This window comes from Ambystoma mexicanum, chromosome 9 (assembly GCF_040938575.1).
Source record: "Ambystoma mexicanum isolate Mex_15411 chromosome 9, UKY_AmexF1_1, whole genome shotgun sequence".
NCBI lineage: Eukaryota > Metazoa > Chordata > Amphibia > Caudata > Ambystomatidae > Ambystoma > Ambystoma mexicanum.
The window spans coordinates 782,694,045-782,709,092 of record NC_090931.1 but is presented as its reverse complement, the minus strand read 5'-3'; the positions used below and the strand labels follow the sequence as shown (position 1 = coordinate 782,709,092).

General features: G+C 44.7%; 1 protein-coding gene across 8 annotated transcripts in view; it reads left to right on the top strand.

The window, feature by feature from the left end:
• HECW2 (HECT, C2 and WW domain containing E3 ubiquitin protein ligase 2) overlaps positions 1 to 15,048 on the top strand; it is a 1,520,428-nt gene that overhangs the window by 536,670 nt on the left and 968,710 nt on the right. For 5 of the 8 annotated variants that reach the window (XM_069615714.1, XM_069615718.1, XM_069615711.1 and 2 more), the window contains one exon: positions 8,657 to 8,738. The exons of 2 other annotated variants lie outside the window; for them this stretch is intronic. The gene's annotated coding sequence lies outside the window, so the exon portion shown is untranslated. Of the gene's footprint in view, positions 1 to 8,656; positions 8,771 to 15,048 lie in introns of all 8 variants that reach the window. One more of the 8 variants, XM_069615713.1, reaches the window with a different exon arrangement.

The window sequence follows — 15,048 nt, the reverse complement described above, 5'->3', positions numbered from 1 at the left end:
GAATCGGTAAGTCATACTCCATGTAAGTGCGGGAGTGGGTTACAATGGTTCCCCATGGAATTCAGGATCAAAATATACGCCTTGGCACTGAAGGGGTTCAGAGAGCGTCTTCATCAGGGACAGGCCTGTAGGGCAATACTCGAACCAAAAATGCAAAATGCCAGTGTGGGCCCGTTTTTTTTTTTTTTGTGAATAAGGGCCACTTTTTTGGCCCATAAGGGCCAGTTTAATGAGTTACTTAACTATGCGGCTAGTAGTCTTGACCAGTGTTTCTGAATACATATTCTTTAAATTGCCCAATTTGCTTCACATCTATCAAAAAACTTCCCCTTGCGTACTATTCAAACAGTCTCTCACAAAAGGAATGAATTTCTAATTGCCCAATTGTATGCGCCAGTCCGACCCTTATCAGGAATGCATGTTTTGCTATTGTTTGAGTAGACTAAAATGCTCCCGAGGCTCTGGACTCATTCTGGCAAAGAAATGTAAAATACCTCAATGGAGGGACCGAGTCGGTGGAGTGCTGCCAACCCTGAGCCTACTCTGGGAGCGTGCCGGCAGCGCCTTCCCTTTAATTCAATGATTGCAGGGCCGCATTGTGCCAGAGTGGGGACAAGTGCTTGCTTTGCTTGTCCCTATTACAGCAATGGCCTAATTACATCCCTCAGTGCCGTGCGCGCGCGTGCGCGCGTGCGTTGCTGCGGCCGGGCGGTGCTGCCCGCGCCGCATAGACCGCTGCTAATTGCAGGAGCCTGTCCCGGTGTGACACGGATAATTACGTCTTTTCATTAAATCTGCGTCAACTTCATTTCTTCAGCAAATAGAAATATTATGGGTGGTAATAACCATCCATTTTCAGACACTCCACGTCGTCCAATTAGCTCCTGCTTGGCTGAGGGTTTGGGGAGAGGGGAAGGGGTGAGGGATTGGGGACTCGGGTCTGCAGGACCAGCCGCTGCATCACGAGTCAGCGGTTTCCAGCTATTGCCGCCTCCCTTAACGCAAATATTCAGATGTTTGTTGTAAGAAACAAATCTAAGGACAGCGAAGAGCGAATACAGATAATGCGTCCATTGTACGCCCGTCACACATGCATGGGCTTTCATATGCGGCCATCTACAGGACTATGCGCCATCTTTCCTCACACAGTGCAATTACCCCGCTCACACTGGCAGCAGGGGAGCTCTAAGGCAAGCCTGTGCTGTGACCAAAGACACATGTATTCAGTTGTGACTGACAAACATAGGGATCTGTGAACATGATGCTATCATGCAATCCACATTCTATTACACGCTACAAAGGTAGCTTCTTTGGTTAGGGCACCTGCTGCAGACAAATATGTGCGGCTTGGAAATCACAAGAAGTAAGGGAGACTCAAACGTTTATCTCTCAGTTGAGACTGTTGTAAGTCACTGATAATGAACACACATTCATATTATATTTTAGTACACTTGAGATGGAAGTTGGGAACTGGTTGTGTGATTTGGGAGAGTACCACAGTGCATGCAACTAAGAATTAATTGTTGGGCTTGCTTTTTCTGTGTGACTATTCAGCTCAGCAAAGCCTGTATTGGTTGTGCATGGTGTGCAGTATTCTGACCCTACTCCCTGTGTGAGTTTGACGCCCGGAAGGTGAGGGGCGGGGCTAGGTCATGAGCGGGCCTGGTCTGTCTGAGGCGCTATCTTGAGAGTGAGCTTCTAAGCGCTATGTCTTTCGTCACTACTTTGGGGACCAGTGGTTGCATTTCTGGTTGCGGTGTAGTTGGGGATGCATTGCAACATTAATTTTAGGGTTATTATATTCTCGTGCCTAGAAATGACCAAAAACAAGGCCGATGAGTTCACATGAAGGGTTCTATGCGTGACGGATGCATGTGTTTAGCGGCCCTCAATGTGATCAAGCACGGGTAAGCATTTTAAAGGGTCTCATGTTTACAGTATTGTCGCGGTAAACATGGCCAGGGGCGTCTGAATACTTGTATGTATCTCAGTCTGGAATGGTGCTTCGTTAAGCTTCCTGCGAATCCTGAGCTCAAGTCAAGGATGCATGCACTAAACTCAAAGGGCGTCATCCTTGCCTTTCAGGCCTAAAATGCAAATGCAGTTGCTGTACTAATCAACAGGAAAGGCCTGTCTATGAGGGCATCAATAACAAAATGGCAGCTTCCTGTAGGTTTGGTGATTAGATGTCAAAGTGTACTGTAAAGGCCCTGGTGGTCAGCCAGGACGGTGACTGCGACATTGTGTACAGTGAACGCGCTGGTGCAATGACAGCTGGTGCGGGATGACGCAGCCGGCGTAGTGATACGTCTTGGGAAGCGGGACCACGTCACAGCCTCTCTTAAATCTCCTCACTGACTTCCGATGTGAGACCTCGTTTTATTCTTGTTTGGGGTGTTTTGGTAAAGGTGTGCAAAAATCTGTATATCAATTAAAAAAAAAAGTTCTTAAAGAACTTTCCACTGTCCTTTGAGGCATCTGTGACATCGGGTCAAAGTGCGTATCCACCATGATGAAGAGGGCAACTCCCAACAGGACACTCCCACTATTTCTCGCTGTGAAGCCATTGGTCTTGATTTTCCAGATGCGTCTTTGCTTCCTATATTTCCTCAGATGTTGAAACTCAAGACCACAGTATGGGAGAGAGAGCGAGACATCCATACGTTACTTCAGAGAAGGAGACATGCATATGATATACTAAGCAGGGATTCTCGCCTGGTTTGCTGTGTTCCTATCTGCTTAAGCCGTTTACAATAGATTTAAGACGCTTCACAACTCATTTATTAATTTATTTGTACATTTATAGCAGCACGCATAGATAGCCCATGGGCATCTAGGCGGTAGTTTCAGTGTAATAGTAGTGGTGCAGTGGTAAAAAAAAAAGGGGGGGGAGAATGTCAGTTGAATAGAAAAGTCTTGAGCTGCTTTCTGAAGGCGTTGTAAGAGGGTTCATTTCTCAGGTGGGGGGTTTCCACAGTGTCGGTGCGCGGACCGGGAAGCTAGAGCCACCGGCTCTGTACCGCTAGAACCTGGGCATGAGTAGGGAATGTATGTAGGTGGATCTTGTAGGCCTTCCTGGGGCGTATTTTTTGAGTTTATCCACTAGATAGCGTGGGGCATCATTCAAAAGACATCGGTGGGTGAGGGACAGAATCTTAAAGTTGATTTTGTCCTTGAGTGGGATCCGGTGGGCAGCTTTTCTGTCCTCTGATGTGTGGTCCTGCTTACCAATGTCGGGTGCCGCCCTGAGGGCATTGTTTTGGGTTGTTTGTAGTTTGTGCAGGTTCTTTTTGAAGGTGCTGCAAAGCAAGGAGTTACAGTAGTCTAGTTTCGACCCTACAAATGCCCGGGCCACTTCAAGTCGGTTCGCGGTAGTCAGGAAGGGTTTGCTGGCGTTGATGAGCTTGATAGCATAGCCCGATGAGGAGACAATGTGGTTGACCTGGCGGGACATGGTCAGCAAAGAGTCGAGGTAGACGCTGAGGGTCTTCACGGAAGATGTCATATTTTGCCTACATTTCAATATATAGGTGCATGGAGTGGCATAGCAGATGAAGAAAGGCAATGCCGCCTTTGTGGTCTTGTGGTGGAAACTAGCCGTCATATCCTCACAAGATGTACTACCCTCCAAGGAAAATATGAACTAGGTCACGGAGAGTTTGTTTTCCATCCAGCGGGTTTTTTAACAGACCAATTTTGGCGGTCCATACATGCAGGAGAATCACTGGTTATTACAGCAGCTGCCTTTTATGTTTAGAAAGAGGTCATTAACATTTTAGACATCAAATGAATATGGGAATTCCTCTCATGTTGGTGCGTTTATGTTTATTTTAACATTCATTTTAATATCTTAAACTGTATTGTATTAATGTTGTTTTATGGTGTGTGATATAGTTTTTGATTGTCATGTGATCTATTTCACTGTCTGAGTGGTGCTAAAGGTTTTGCAATGAAACCATAATGCCTTAAATACAAAAAATAAAACAATAGGCCACTCAGATTGGCTGGAGCAAGACTCCTGTGCACACCTAGAATTAGCAAAACTAGAGTAAAAGGTAAAATCATATCTCATATGGCCTGAAGGTATGGACACATCTACGGGAGATCCTGAGAACCTGGAAAACCACTTGCATTTTAGGAAAGTGCTTAAGATCTTCTTTGTCCAAATGCTTTCCCTAAATGACAGGATTGTACCATGCCCCAGCTTCAAGGTCCTCACTTGGCCTTAGCCTCTGCCTCACCCAGTGAACCCCACGTTATGCCTCCTCATGGGTGATGTGTAATTTGTGTCTATCACCAAATGTTATCTGCATGTACCTTTACGAGTGGAGCATCAGCAGGCCAATCGAGATGCAACGGATCGGTGGCCAAACAGGCATTTTGTGCGTATACTTGTTAGGAGTAAAAGTGAAAAGAAACCTAAGTAGGACATGTCTGCTGTGTGGGTAGGACAAATAATAAGTGCGGGTCAGTCTTTAGTATATTATTTTCCCACAAAATACTCTTCGGTTAGCGATTCATTTTCGTAACTATCACATACTTGCCCTCCAACCAATCTTTCTACTCCCCAGTGTAGTGTGTCACCCTAGACAACGCTGGTGTGCCGCTTCTCTAGGGTTAGGGGATAGGTCAGAAACTTGCCCAATGAGTGTCTAGACACAAATGTTTGTACTAAAGGCACAATTCTGTGCTAAGCGCCTTACAGGTGAAATCTGATACATTTATTCTTTTTCCCTGAATTGGCAATTTACAAATTCAAAATAACAAACTGAAACAAACTCTACATGTTAGTAGAGACACCCTAATAGCACCCCAAATTGTGATTCTCCATATATTGGTGCAACTCACGTGTTTCTCTCTTTTACGCAAATATTGGGGTATCTGCTTGCGTAGACTTTGGGACCCTGTCAGTGGTCCTTAATTATTAATAGGTCTATCAGGCCCTACCGGTTTCAGTTGTGTGGTGGTTAAACAACTTTCTCCAGGGCCACAGCACGACAGTACTGCAACAAAAACAACAAAATGGAGCGTAACTGCATCGGCTCCTCACCGCACCTATGCATAAGAGAACAGGAAGAGAGGGGAGAGAGGGAGTGGGAACAGGACAATAAATAACAATTGTTCATTATCCTCTGTCTTGTCTATGTATAACTTAGACGTCCCTCTGGGATGTGAATATGCTCCTTACCCCATTTGCGTGTCTTGCCAAGCAGTTTAGAGTCAAAGGACTGTGTTTTCTATGCCAACGGTCAAGGTTTCCTTGTCCTCCCATTGAGACCTGAGAAGGGTACAAACGTATCTCTTTCAGGTCGGAGAATGGTGGGCTATTCGGAATAAATCAATATATTTACAAAGACTACATAGCAGTGCATTTGCATAGAGTGCTGATAACCTAGTCAAACCACTCGTTTTCCGTTTTTTTATTTTTTATTACAAAACCCCTAACATCACGGCCTCTACTTATTATACCTTTGTGTGAGCTTTTCACAAGCATGGCGTAGCTAGATCCTGTTTTCTGTTCCTACGAACTGGCTTCTCTCATTTGTCAGCTCTTCACCACTTTGCTTCTACAATATTGATATTGTTCTGTTTTAAACTTCTGCAGTCGTCATTGCGCATTTCTGTGCATGCACGACTCGTGGTTTGTGAAGGCTTGTAATAGAGGGACAACGTGAAACATATTTTGGCAATCTTTCAATGAGTGGTCTCTCTGCCCGCTTATGTCAAGTGGTGTGGGGAATTGTAGGGGAAGTGTATGACAATACCTAGGGCTGATGAGTCCACATCTTTAATGTACCATAACCCATCAGTTTGTTGTCCATGACATTTGGGCACATATTCTGTGAATTTTCGCCGCGTCTCCTGCAATCTGCCCAATTGTGGATTTCAAAACCCTGAATCCATATAATTTCTACAGGGATGTCGAGACAAAGTCAGAGTAGTTGTTAATGCTCTACTCTGTTCAATCTACTCACAGAGTGTTCACTGAGCTAGTTTCCTGACGTTTAGGTGATTATTTAAACCTCCCAGCCACTAGGCTTTATGGGACTTTGAGTGTTTTGAAAGTTTTGAAACATGAAACTATGGCTAAGCTGAATCGAAGCCAAAATAGCTTTGGATGATGTTTTTTAATGACTATTCTTAGTTTTATACAGCTGTTCTAGTATGTCATCTATGGCATTGCTGCACCCAGTTTGTCAGTGTCTATCAGAAGCAACCCCTTGGTAACCGAAACTGTATACCAAGACAGAACAACAAAAGAACACAAGGAGGAGTTTTTTTCCAGGACACTGTGTTGAGCAGTGAACTCAAATTGTGGCCAAAGTCTGCCAACTGGTGTACTCATTCAGGCCAATTTTGTCTGTCTTCAGATGAAAAATCCATAATTGTTCTCTTTTGAACAATAATGTGTGTAGGCTGCCACCTCTCTGAGGTACCATGATTTGTTCCAAGATCGTCCATGTGAAGTCTATTGAGACATGTTTTTTCAAGATGAAATGCTCCACCATTGGAGCGATTACTTTTTTGGTCCTAATGCAGGACCGGTGTTCGCCCAACCTAATTTTGATTGGGCGAGATGTCATGCCCACGTATTTCAACTAGCAAAGACAGGTAATAAGATATATTACATTACTGCTATTGAGGTTTGTGAAGGTGTTTTGGTTCAACTGGATTTTCCACCTGATGTCAATCAAGGTAGACCTTGTTGTATTTGGGCAGATGCTAGATTGTCCACATGGTGCATGTCCTACCGGTGCAGGCTGATTCCACAATGTGTTGGGTACCCGATCATTTGGCTCTTTATATGTATGTATCAAAGAGTCGCACAGATCGCATCTACTCTTCATCGCAAATCTGGGGGTTTCCAAATTGGATTGCCCTGCATTCGGTATCGGCCATCATTTCAGTACTTCCTTCTTGATTTGGTTTACTAGAGGTGAAAAACTGAAACTGCCGTGATGGTGTTGCTACTCTCAGTTCTTTTCCAGTGTTGCTCCAAGGTTATTTCTATAGGGATATTTCTTGCTCCATATTTGACTTGTTTTATAACCTGCTTAGGGTAACCTCGACACAGATGTTTGTCAGCCAGTTTACTTGATTGTTTATCATAATCACTTAACAAAGAGCAGTTCCTTCTGTATCTGAGATCTGCAACGTACAAATTTGCCAAACCCGGTGCAAAGTCTGCCCCCATTGCGGTCCCAGATGTACAGTCTTCAGTATAGTCATTGCCCAAGAGTAAGTACAAGCAATGGTCATAGATAAAAGATCACAACACTAAGTCCCACACAGTTCCTGTGGCATCTCACCAAACCTGGAACTCCCTGATGCGATGAATGTGCACCTGATGGTCACATGACCAGTGGTTTTTTCCCCGTCTGTATGGATTGGTTGGATTTTCAGGATGTAGTTATTCTAGCCCTTTACCAAATGTAATGTCGTCCAGAACCATCTTCTCTTCTCCACCAGGCCGGTAAATACATTTTAGTATCATTAGTGGAATTGCCAGTTCTAGCAGGTCCTATCTGGGCTACCATCTAGCCTCACTCTGGCACAGGCCCATTTAGAGTTGGGTCCCCCCAGCTTGTTGGCCTTGGTAGTAAGGCTTCACATTTATTTTAGCAATGATCCACTCACACTTCTCCAGCTCAGGGCCTACTTGCCCCAACTTCCACCTCCAGCTTCCCCATCCACTCCTTGGTCCTCGCTGCTTGGCCAAATAGGGGGTTCCCTGGCTCTCACTGTCTCTCAATGATTTTCTGCATACTCCTCCTGTTTATACTTTCTTTCCCTCACTTCTTTACCTTTGCCCACTCCACATATTTGACTTCCTAACTCATCCTGATCTTTCCCTTCTCCAATGCCTCTGTTTGCCTGATTAAACCATTCTCCTTCTAGCTCTCACTCTCCTCCTTTCTTCTCTTGACCTCGGCAACCTTGTGCTAATTTCTCTCCCTGCTCTTCGCTCCTCTCCCTGCCAAGCCCATGGCAATTGAGCTTGCTAAGAGATTGATTGTATGCACCTGCAGCGACCTATTGCTCAGGCTTCTGCACAGGTCTCCATCGCCCTGCCGCCAGCCCTGGTGTGCCTAACTGATTGTTAATAGGGGTACTTGATCAGCCTGTGGCTCTGTGGGATGAAAGTATACAATCTTTGGCTGACATTTTTAAATCAGCGTCCTTGCAATGGGGCCCCCCTAATTCTGGAATGGTTCCCACACTGGCCCATGTGGTTCCTCGTTTCCCGGAATGCTGGTTGTTCACAGCCAAACCACATTGTTTCTGTCTTCAGATTCTGGGTGAGTGGTGGGTCATGTCCCCTTCACGAGTCGGGAGCATCTGATTGGTGAGCCTCATTTGTAAAGGTTTGTGGGGGTGTTATCACGTATTGGACATGCACTCGCCCTTGTACCTGTGTATGGAGATGCATTTCTAATTCACTTTGGGGAGCGTACTTCCATATCTATTCAGAGGCCAATCAACCAATGGTTATTGCGAGAAATGTGTATATACCCAAAACATACACACGAGAAGAAAAACATTAAAATCACTCTCTTCATTGCATCAATGTAAACATAAGTGGCATTGTGTATGCAGCTGCCTTCATTTATTAAAGTTCAGATAGCCAACTCTTCATTTTGTTTTTACATTCCAGGACCCAACCTAACCATTGAAGCAGTGCAATGCAGGAACTAGATTGAGCGGTCCTACAATTCCTAGCAGATGCTTATCTCCAGGTATGGCTATTGCATCCACTACTGGCTTCAAGGTAAAATAGAGGAGCTTCTCACTGTCCTATGATGCTTTCCAATGTTCTTAACTGATTACCATATTGCACGAAAGCCAACTAACTCCAACTTTCTCCCTGTAGCCGATTAACATTCACATTTTAATAAGCATAACTGTAAAATGAAACCACGTTGGAGGATGAGCCAGTGTCTGATATAAAGAATATAGCATTTTAAACCCAAACAAATTAGAAAATCTGTTAATAATTTACCAATGTTCCTTTCTCTAATATAATTTTCCATTTCATACAATCATTACAACTATATTTGTGGCACAGCACAGAGCCCCCATGGATCTGCAACCTGCAGCTGTCCAGATTGTTTGGACTACAACTCCCATGACCATGTTCTGTAGATAGTGTTGTGTACACTTTTGTGTTAATCACCCCCGGGACCATTTTCCGTCCAGGGTGCACTTTGTTCGACTGTAGGTCTGCCCTACTGTCATGTGTGACTGTGCCCTTTTGTGGATTTTTTACCTCGACATTACAGAGGTTGATACTCACCTGTATTTCCACTGTAAATAATTACACCTGTGTGTTTTTACTTTCGTGCTTATCGAAAATTTTGTAAAATAATTGAGAATTCATCTTAAAAAAACCTTGTTTTGAAATAAATATACATGTTCAGAACCACACAGCTGTTTGTAGGATCTCTCATCCTCATATTTTGATATTCATACATGTACCCACCTGGGTATATCAGGACCCCACCAGGCGCCCTAAACATTTACGGGATTGTGGCATTTGTGGTCCAAAACATATGGAGAGCCACAAGTTGAAAACCCCTGATTTAGAAGATTGAAACATGACCGGCATCCATCAGCTAAGGGATACCACATATTTTGACTCTCTCTGGCATATGTATCTATGTAATATATGAAAAGCACAACCACTCACATACAGTTAACATGATCTGCATAGACGGATTGCCGCTCAGGTTTGTTGCATGACTCTCAGAATTTTGCCCATGTTAACTGCATGGTTGTTTACAAACAGCCCATCCCTGTGACCATGCACAGTGCACGCTATGCACATACATCTAATGGGACCTGCAGAGAAAGGCTGTCGCCCATGTTTAGTGCATAACGAAGCATTATAAGTCAAAGCAAGCCATGAAATGGGCCTAATAAGATGGTGTCCCTCCTGTGGCCCTATCACTGACCTCTGCATACATCTATCATTCTACTATCTCACTTTGCTATTGTCAAATCCTGTCCCTGTCCCTCTCTCTCCCTCTCCATGGCCCTCCCCCTCTTCCCCTCTGCCCTTTAACCTTCTTCCACTCACCCCTGCCCCCTCTTTCTCTCTCTCTCTCTCTCTCTCTCTCTCTCTCTCTCCCTCCCTCTCTCTATCGTTCTGTCTCTCTCTCTCTCTCTCTCTCTCTCTCTCTCTCTCTCTCTCTTCATCAAATAGATGCATTGTTATACATTAGGTACATTGTGCCACAAAGATGTCTGAATTGGCAGATAAGGCGGGAAGACGGCCGTGTCTCGAGACGCAAATCATTACCATGAAAGAAGTACTAAGAGTTATGGGGGTATTACATTTTGGTTCAGAGAAAGAGCTGCCTGAGACATGAAAACCCCAGGCAATGATGTCACCTTCCTTAGTATGTTGGCTGGCAGGCTGAGAACTGTCTCAAACCTCACTTTAACTTTCTCAGTAGCCAGCCGGGACTTTTGCCTGTCAGGGCAATGAAAGGCTCCCGTCGGGCGATTGTGACATGGGCCCGAATGCCTGGTTGCTTCTCCCAGAAGTCTACGCCATTGTCATCCACAATCCTTGGGCTCTTCTCACACAGACCACAAAGCCTGAGGCCAAAGCAAAACTTTCCCTCTCCCACTCACCTGATGCTGAGGAAGCTCTATAACTTCACTTTTCGAATCATCCCGAAACCCCACAGGGGGTTCTTTATGATGCTATGAGGAGCAGAATAATACAAGGCTGTGGCACATTCCTTGAAAAGCCCCACACATCTGGGCGCATTATCCTTCGTCCTAAGGAGGGTGATCCGGCTGCTGGAAGGTGAAAAGCGATGTGGTGACAGTGGAGGAAAAGGGGTTGGAGTCCAATAATGCTGCCTTTTCGAAGTGACAGTACCCTGTAAAAGCAGCTATGCATTAGCTAGGACATTTTAGATATGGGGGGGGGGGGTGTCAGGGCTTATTGTGTGAGGTGGAGGTGTGAACATTCCCCACTGGGGCTTTCCTGGAGCCAGAAAGGAGCTACCCTGCCCTTCAACAGCTCTTTGCACTACAAAAGGGAAGGCCTTGGGACCACGTAGCATGAGAGTAACAAAAAATAATGCTTTTGCCATCGCCTCTACTCTCTTATGTGGTGTCCCTCAGGGATCTTGCCTGTCACCATTACTTTTTAATATTTATTCTCGTCTTCTCTGCGCACTTCTGGCAGATATAGGCATATATTTTGCCAATTATGCTGACGATACGCAGATAGTTTTTAAGTTAACTGGTGACTATTACCAAGATCATGAGCGTATTAACCATATCTTTACGGAAATCCAGAACTGGATGGCCACAAACTCATTGGCTCTCAATAATGCCAAAACTGAACTGCTCATCTTAGGTACCCCACAACGACTAAAGAGACTGGATGAAAAATATGAGAATTTCCTGATAGGTCAAAATACCATCCAAGTCTCAAAAAGTGTTAAAACACTCAGTCTTTTTTGATCCCCAACTGTCTTTCAATCGGCAGATCAGTTATTTGAAATCTTCTTGCCATTTCTATATTCAGCTTCTTTGGAAAATAAGGTCCTATTTGTCGAAAGAAAATCTTGCCCTAATTGCAGCGTCGATTGTGAACTGTAAGTTAGACTATTGTAATAGTCTCTTTATTGGCACATCGCAGGCCAATTTTAAATCTTTGCAGGTGGTTCAGAACAGTGCTGTGTGTGCAGTGTTTGGACTCAAGCGTAACATGCATATCTCTGAGCCCAGGTGGAGCCTGCACTGGCTACCTGTTAAAAAGCGGCTGCAGTATAAGGGCCTGTTCATTGTATTTAAATGTCTGCGGGGGGATGCCCCATCCTATCTTACAGCTAGGATAAAAAATAAGCCCATTGGTCGTACATTACGATCCAATTGTGGCGTCTCTCTGATCCAACCCCTGTCTTCATTGAAGAAAATTGGGGGTGCTAGTTTCAATCTGTGGGCTCCTGCCTTGTGGAATTCCATTCCTGTATATCTGGCTGAAAGTAACTCACTAGCTGTCTTTAAAAAACAGTTAAAACTGTACCTCTTTGATGCAAACCAAGGCTAATCTCTCTAGACTGCCGCAACAATCTCTCTCACTTTGCCTCCTATAACATCCACTAATATTTTGTGCAGGCTCTGTTGGCTGTTCTATCCTGGTCTACTATGTCTATATGCTCTTCCATTTCTCTATTCTGTTGTTTGTTTAACTGTTCATATGTTCTTTCTCTTTCTTTCTCTTTTGTGCACGCCCTGAGGCCTTTGGGTTAGTGGCACAATAAAAGAACATAGATAGATAGATAGATAGATAGATAGATAGATAGATAGATAGATAGATAGATAGATAGATAGATAGGAAGAGGGCGCCTTTCTGGGGTAATGTAGACGTGACTGATTTGTACCGAAAATTATCAGCTTTTTGTACAATTTGGTACCATTTCTAGGATGAGTGTCAAAATTGTATTTGTGTACTTCAGAAGCAGATTCCAGAAACTACAATACGACCTATGTTTTGGCCACATGGGATCCGTCATTCATTTTCAGTATTCTTGTGATGCACAGGACCTTCATAGTCTCCAGATTTGCACTTGCATGCCATTTGCTAGCCTATCCGATCTGCACATTTCCTACCTTCTCTTGACGCACAGGCCCTACTTGGTATTCAGCGTTACCCTTGCCTCTTATGTACTGTTTCCCCCATGCCTGGGGTGATAGGTAAACCGCACCCTCGACTGTCTCAAATACCAGGCCTGGTGTTGGTACTAGGTAAACAGCACTCTGACTGGGTCTTATAACAGCCCATTGGTGGTGCTACGTAAACATCATTCACACTGTCCCTGATGCCAGCCTATAGGGTGCTATGCTAAGAGTACTTGATCTGTTCTGGATAGCAGCCCTGCTGGGGGTGCTAGGTAAAAACAGGGTATTACCCAAATTGGTCGTTTTCAAATTGACTGTATGGTGTAACTGGTCGAATTTGGCCAGTACCATTTGGTCGTTTTGAAACAACCAATTTGGGTACTCACTACCAAACATGGGAGCAGGGGTGCTTTTGAGGGTAGCAGGGGTGTCCCCCGCTTCCAGAGGTCTGGAGGCAGGGGACCAAAAAAAGTAAGGAAAAGCAGACCCTGAGGCGTCGGATTCGACACCGCGTAGGAGGGACGGATCCGACGCTGCAGGGTTGCAAAATGCACAGATGGCAAAAAGGTAAGTAGGGGGTGTGAGGGAGTACAGGGGTGGGGGTTTTTTAATTAGCACGGTTTTGGCCGCAGCAAAATTGGCTTTGCGGCCGAATTGACAATGGTCAATTGACAATGACAATGGTGAATTCGGCTGTGAAAAATTGTGCGACGGCCAAAACGTATACATCCGTAAACAGCACTCTGACTGTCCCTGTGACCTGCCCAAAGGGTACTAGGCTAAGAGCACTCGGACTGTCCAGCCCATGTGGTGGTGCTGGTAAGCAGTACTTGACTGTAACAGAACTAACAGCAGATGCTCTGAATGTGTGTCTACTAGCTTTTTGCAGCCAATTAGTTGGCAGGATAAATTGTAATAGCCACAGCTGGGATAATCCAGTGTGAATCACTTAATGGTGGGAACTAGAAGGTTAGGTGGTATGCCAGCGAAGGTGCAGACAAAAGGGCAATACTGGCAATGGAGAAGTCATGGTACACTGCCGAAGCAGAGTAGGTAGAACATTCTTTTTTTTTTACAGTATTCTTTCTCGTGTTTCTGGTGCAGAAGTGGTATGAGTCTGCATTTGCAGGGCTGGTGTGTGGTTTCTGGCTTACTCCATCGTCTAGCCGGATTTGCGAGAGATCTAGTCAGTGGATCAGCAGGCCATAGTAGTCTACGCAAGTACTGTCACAGAGTGATGGTTGATCTGGAGCAGATTAACGAGCGATGGATTGTGGGTTAAGTGTCATTGAAGGTGGACAGTCTTGTTTTAGTAAATAGGATTATGTGAGTTGCAGGAGGTGGACTAGCGAGGTCTTCAGGTTCTCCGTAAAGGTGCTGTATTCTTCCAGAGAGCGGATGTTGACAGTGACATAAACGCTTATTGCCAGGGCTTGTAAATAGAATGAAGATCCTCCAAGGCAGTGTGATCCAGTATGCTGAATGTCCAGATAATCTGCAACTAAGGATTTGAGTTTCTGTTTGCGATGTATTTAGAGATTTTAGCTTGGAGGAATTATGGGATATTTCTGTGCACAGCTTGATCAGTGATACACATGGCTTTAAAGGTGACTGGAGGGCAATAGTTAGCCTATGTAGGAAATGGACATGTAATGCTGGTGAGATGGACTCACTTGGCGCCAAGTTTAGAAGCAGTCATGCTTTGGCATTTTATACATGGTAAAGTTTACCAAACTGAAAAGCAGCGGCTCCCATTTTGAGATTACTTTATAGATTACTTTATATCATATATTCTAGATATGGCCAGGATACTGTCCAAGACTGAATGTATCATCTACAAAGCAGACACGAGTAGCACGCCAGGCATCTAAACTCCATGGTGGCATGCGCTCCTCACACAGCAGATCGTCCAACCGGCTCAAATCACAATTCGTCTGCACAGAGAGGACCCACAAACAATCCTTCTCATGTCACACACCCACCCTCTGGAACTTTACAATGCGTCCACATTCTCTAATTTAACAAATCTCTCAAAACGTGGCTTTTTCAACAGCACCTGACCAAGGACTAATCCCAATGGACACATACCGATGCACAGACCACAAAGCGTAGTATTGTGCTACTGTTCGAAGATGCTAACCCAAATGCTGGCTACCAACACCCTGTACAGCGATCTGGTGCTCTCGATCTAGGTCTGTGCTTTGAACAATAACATACAAAAAATGATACATCAAATTCCAAGTGTTCTAGGCAAATTCCCAGGCGCTCCCCCCATTTGCCATGTATTTCCATATGGTCAGGTAATCACACAGTGGGCCTCTGACAACACTTCCACCTTTGTGTGAACTGGGGAGGTGGAAGATTTCTCAGTGGCCCCTTGTGTCACTGTCCCAGAAAAACAGG